This window comes from Nicotiana sylvestris, chromosome 12 (genome assembly GCF_000393655.2).
Source record: "Nicotiana sylvestris chromosome 12, ASM39365v2, whole genome shotgun sequence".
In the NCBI taxonomy this organism is placed as follows: domain Eukaryota; kingdom Viridiplantae; phylum Streptophyta; class Magnoliopsida; order Solanales; family Solanaceae; genus Nicotiana; species Nicotiana sylvestris.
This window is the reverse complement of record NC_091068.1, coordinates 167,798,041-167,804,123: the sequence shown is the minus strand read 5'-3', so window position 1 is coordinate 167,804,123 and position 6,083 is coordinate 167,798,041.

The window sequence follows — 6,083 nt, the reverse complement described above, 5'->3', positions numbered from 1 at the left end:
TGCGATGAAGGGCCAGGATTTTTATGCTGATGGGTAACGGTGTCGTTTCAACCTGAAGGGGTTTGGATCGGTCCGGGTGGAAACGGGTCGGGTTCTGTTCGTGGGTATAGGAAATGTGATCTTGGCCGTTGATCAATCTGAGATCAACGGCCCAGATCAAACTGTATCCATACGACGTCGTTTGGACTCTCTCTGGGCATCATCTGGACTGGACCGGGCAGGCCTAGGTTTTGGGCTGAGTTTGTTGGGACAATTTAACAAATTGGCCCAAGTCCGGAAGGGGTCTTTTTTTTGTCTTTTCTTTTATTATAAAAATACAAAACTAAGTAAAATCAAATTAAAATAAACACCTAACACAATTATTTGCACACACATTAAAATGACTCAAAACAGGTAAAAATTAAACAGAACAAAATCAAAGGCAAAGATGCCCGTTCATGCTTTTCTATTTAACAATCATGTTACAGTTCAGATCATGCATGACACGTACATTTTTTGTATTTTGTTTTAATAAAGTAAAAATGGGCCAAAGTCATAAACAATTAATGAAGTGCCATGTAAAAATCTCAAAATTGTACAACGGGATCAATTGTTGTTATTTTTTATTTCTTTTGGAGCGATTGTCTCGCGAAACAAAAATCACGTGCTCACACTTCCTATACGGGAATATGGCGTAGCCCACGAGTTCACGATTCAGCCTTCTACCAATACTACACGTTCGCATACCTTATCCCGCGATCGCGTAGAACAAAGTTCTCTCTGCCTCAGCTAAGCCCTCGCGATCGCGAGCCTCCTCACGCGATCGCGATGAAGGAAAGTCTGCAACAGAAAAATCAGAAAATCTGATTCTTCTCCAAGTCCAAATATGGTCCGTTGAGCTTCCGAAACACACCCGAGGCCTCCGGGACCTCAACCAAACACACCAACCAATCCTAAAACATCATACGAACTTAGTCCAACCCCCAAATCACATCAAACAACGCTAAAACCATGAATCACCCTCCAATCCAAACCTAAAGAACATGAAATTTCAAGAATCCTACAACCGATATTGGAACAAACCAAACCAAGTCTGATTGATCCCAAATTTTGCACAAAAGTCACATTCAATACGACGGAGCTATTCCAACTTCTGGAATCAGATTTCGACCCCGATATCAAAATCTTACTAATAATCCGGAAACTTCAAAAATTCAACTTTCGGCATTTCAAGCCTAAATAAGCTACGGACCTCCAAAACACAATCCGAACACGCTCCTAAGCTTGAAATCACCCAACAGAGCTAACGGAATCTGACAGAATTCCATTCCGAGATTTTCTTCACACTGCTCTGACTACAGTCCAAATTCTAAAGCTTAAATCCTCATTTACGGACTAAGTGTCCCAAAACACTCAAAACTCAAAACGAAGCATCCCAGCAAAATCAAAATATCAAAAATAAATACGGGGGAAGCAGTTAATAGGAGATCAGGACATTAATTCTTAAAACAACCGGCCAGGTCATTACATTTTAAATACACCATTCATAAAAAACTATGAGTTTCATTAAGAGTTATAACTCAACCTCTCAATTAGAAGCAGTCAAGCACTCTCTTTTAGTACTTCAGTGCCAATATCGACTTGTTATTACCCATATAAACCTACTTCATGGGATCTTTATCACATAGGTTGGGTTACCATCTCTATTGACAACATGTCGGCCTTAACCCCATCTCTTTTGAGGTTTGAAAAATTAATTTTTTTCCTATAGGTTCAGTCAGAAGATCGGCCAAATTAACTTCTAACTTCACATAATCAATGGAAATTATTCCATCTCTCAGCAGCTGCTTTATGACATCATGTCTCAATTTCATGTGTCTACTTTTACAATTATAAGATTTTTTCTTTGCTATAGCTATTACCGACTGGCAATCACAATGTATAGACACATGAAACAATACGTCATGTATTAAAGGGATAATAGCTAAGGAGTTTCTTAGCCACTCAGCCTCAAAACCAGCTAACTCTAAAGCTACAAACTCTGATTCCATAGTCGATCTAGCAATGATTGTCGGTTTAGCTGATTTCCTAAATGAACTTTTGAGTTTTCAGAACTCTTCTTAGTTGCTTCTTAAAAACTTTCAGCTGCTTTTGCATGAGTGAGAATGTGTGAGTGAATGGAGAGTGAATGAGTCCTTTTTTGGATATGGGAGAGGTCTGGAGATGTAGGAGGAAAGAGGAGCAGCGTCATTGTATTTTTGAGGGGAAGGGATCCGATCTTGTGATAATGTGTTAGGTCTCCTTTTATGTGAGGAATTAAGGTATAAAAAAATGGAAAAGGGGTAATGGGTTAATGGATATTGGTATTAAAAGTGGGCTGAGATTTTAGAAGAAACAAGGCCAAAACTATATTCTTCCTAATTTCCTTTTCTTTTTTCCCTTTTCTTTTCTTTAATTAATTAAAATCCTAAATTAATCTATTTTTTAGAAATAAAAATTCTTTATTTATTTTTAATATTAAAACAACTAATTAACTTAAAACTAAAGAAAAATGCTAATTTTAAAGGCTAAAATCTAAATATGTAAAAATGACCATTTTTTGTGATTTTTTGCTTAATAAAATTAATTCCTACTTGAAAATTGAGCCTAAGATGGTATGAAATTAAAACGTGACAATTTGTATGATTTTAAAAATATTAAAAATGCATAGAATGCAACTAAATAAAGAAAAACTCCTAAAATCAATTAAAAATTATTTTGGTCTATTTTTAGGAGTTATTTTCATGTAGGGCAAAAATCACATGCTCACAGCTACCCCACTTTGCTCGGGAACACAAAGGGTTTTCGGGCAAAGATAAAATGAGCAATTACGAGCAATTTTTGCTTGTTTGAAACTCCATGAGAAGCATCTTTTGAAAAAGTCTGATCGAACCTTGCTTTAGAGGTTGCCTACATATCCTTGGCTATAAAGGAATCAGGTCAGTATAGTTCTAGAAGTATTGGTAGCTGGGACTACTGGGAAACTGTAATTTCATTGCTGTTGCTGTTGTTTCTACTTGTTGAGCTCCTTATTACATCGAAATAAAAGATGAAAAGCAAAACTAGCTAAGCATATCAACTACGAGTTACAAGATTCTTATCTATAAACCTTCTAAAGCTTGATCTTGAGTCTTGGATGGTTCTTCCTACAGACTCTGATCGCAATCTTGATGCTTGTTAATTGCAACCGTTGGTTCATTCTTCTTCAGCTTTTTGGATCAAGGCGGGACATGCAAAACTTGTGAGTTCAATCATATCTTGAGCAGTCCGCATCTTTTCTCCGCTTCTATACTTCGAGTTCAACTTCTTTTCTTTTTCTTCTTTTCTTTTATTTGGGTTGAGACTTCTTCTTTTGGTCATCTCAAACCTTTTTCCTCACGGTAAAAACCTGTTCAGGCACCAAAGCAAACAAACGAACGAAATTTTCTACCCCAGTTTTCACTAGAAAAATTTCGTAAGTTATTGTAACAAAAATCTAAACTATTTCTTTATTGAAAGTAATTAAAATCGGGATTGTGTATCCTTGAGAAAAAGATTAGGGAGTGGAGACCCTATTTCTAAAATGCAATCAAATGGGGATCGGAGGCCCTAAGTTGGTAAAATTACCAGGTTATGCTAGAAAAATGACCGGGTTATGCTGGAAAGGAAAAAGTTCCTCGGGTTATGCCGGGGAGGTCCACGGGTTATGCCGAGAAAGTCATCGGGTTATGCCAAAAAAATAAAAAGGTCCTCGGGTTATGCTGGGGAAGTCTACGGGTTATGCCGGAAAAGTCATCGGGTTATGCCGTAAAAGAAAAAGGTCCTCGGGTTATGCTGAGAAAGTCATGGGTTATGTTGAGAAAGTCATCGGGTTATACCGGAAAGGAAAAAAAAGGTCCTCGAGTTATGCCGGGGAGGTCCATGGGTTATGCCGGAAAAGTCATCAGGTTATGCTGGAAAAAAAAAAGGTCCTCGGGTTATGCCGAGGAGGTCCACAGATGATGTCGGAAAAGTCATCGAGTTATGCTGGAAAAGAAGAAATGTCCTCGGGTTATGCCGGGGAGGTCCACGGGTTATGGCGGGAAAGTCATCGGGTTATGCCAGAAAAGAAAAAAGGTCCTCGGGTTATGCTGGGGAGGTCCACGGGTTATGAAGGGAAAGTCATCGGGTTATGCCGGAAAAGAAAAGGTCATCGGGTTAAGCCGGGGAGGTCCACGGGTTATGCAGGGAAAGTCATCAAGTTATGCCGGAAAAGAAAAAAGTCCTCGGGTTATGCCGGGGAGGTCCATGGATTATGCCGAAAAGAAAAAAGTTCTCGGGTTATGCTGGGGAGGTCCACGGGTTATGCCGAAAATGTTATCAGGTTATGCTGGAAAAAAGGTCCTCGGGTTATGTCGGGGAGGTCCACGGGTTATGCCAAAAAATAAAAAGGTCATCGGGTTATGTAGGAAAAGAAAAAGGTCATCGGGTTATGCCGGGGAGGTCCACAGGTTATGCTGGAAAAGTCATCGGGTTATGCCGGAAAAGAAAAAGGTCCTTCGGTTATGCCGGGGAGGTCCATGGGTTATGCCAGGAAAGTCATCGGGTTATGCCGGAAAAGGAAAAAGTTATCGGGTTATGCCGGGGATCAACTAGGGAGTGGAACCCTATAATGGAAAAGACTAACAGGTTATGCTGGGAGTGACTAGGGAATGAGACCCTATGTTGGGAAAATGCAGGTAGCTATTGGGGATCCTAGGCTACCATGATTTTGAATTTTTGTTCTTCTTTTCTTTTCTTTTATTCTTTTTTTTTTAATTTAAGAAAATGAGTAAAAATGCAGGAAATAATTTGGAGGAGACTTCTCTTTTGGATTGATTATTGCTGCAAAACTGTTTCTAGCCCTTGTGCAGTTTTTTTTTGGTTGCACCTGCTTCTTGCAAGGTTGCTTTGGATTGCACCTGTTTCATGTTTTCAAACAAAGAACAATTGTTAGTTTGAAACGGTGATTGGTTTTATGACCTTGATTATTTTAATAACACGATCTCGGCCCGACTTCTTTGATGAAGATCTCAACTGCAACTACTTGTTCCCTGAGGATCGATTTTATTTCTGGCCCTGGAGAACCTCTGGTTTTTCCACACTTTGCCACGACGGTTGGTCCGTGGGACTCACCCTTTTGGACTTTATTTTGCCTCTGTGGGCCTTTCCCTTCTTATTTGTTGCTTTTTTTTTCCTTTAACTTCGGAGATATGGGGAACTTTTGGTTCCTCAAACTTTGTCTCAACGGCTAGTCACGTGGGACTTAATCTTTTCCAACTTTGTTTCGCCTTCATAGGTCGTTCATTTCAGGCTTCTTTATTCCAACCTTTGTTTTCAGAGCATTTGGGATCCCTTGGCTTTTCAAATCTTTGCCGAGACGGTTAGCCACGTGGGACTCAACCTTTTCAGCTTCATTTGCCTTTATAGGCACTTCAATTTGATTTTCTCCTTCCAAGCGTTTTGATTTCGAAGCATCGGCCGCCATGGCCAGTCGAGGTCGACTTGATGCCCCTGACGAGGCTGAGTGCCTTTTTGCATATTAGCTTGTATCAAACGAAAGCCCTGTAAATCAGTCTTACCATCCATTCTTTGTCTCAATTCCGGAATAGAGTTAGACCGAAAAGGATTCAAAGAAAAATAAACTATGGACAGGATAAAGAATTTAAACGAGAGGTATCCCTTTCGAGGAGAAGAAAGGACTTATTTGGAGTGCATGAGGACTAAAATGTACATGACATGCCTTTTGGACTGGATTCCTGATCTATGTAAACCGTCCGACTCTCAGAAATTTATCATGATTTTGCCTTGAAACCGAGGAACCTCGCCAGGACTCTGTTGATGCTGATGGTTGCGAGGATCCTCTTTTTGATCAGGGGTGCCCTTTGCGGGTTTTTACGAGCTGACCTCTCTCATTTCTCTTCTCACCATCACCTTATAGTGCTCTTTGCGAGTTTTCACTAGCAAGACTCTCTCATTTTCAATTTCTCTACTTACTATCGCCTTACGGTGCCCGTGTGGGTTTTCACCAATAAGACTCTCTCATTTATTTCTCTCATTTTGATTGC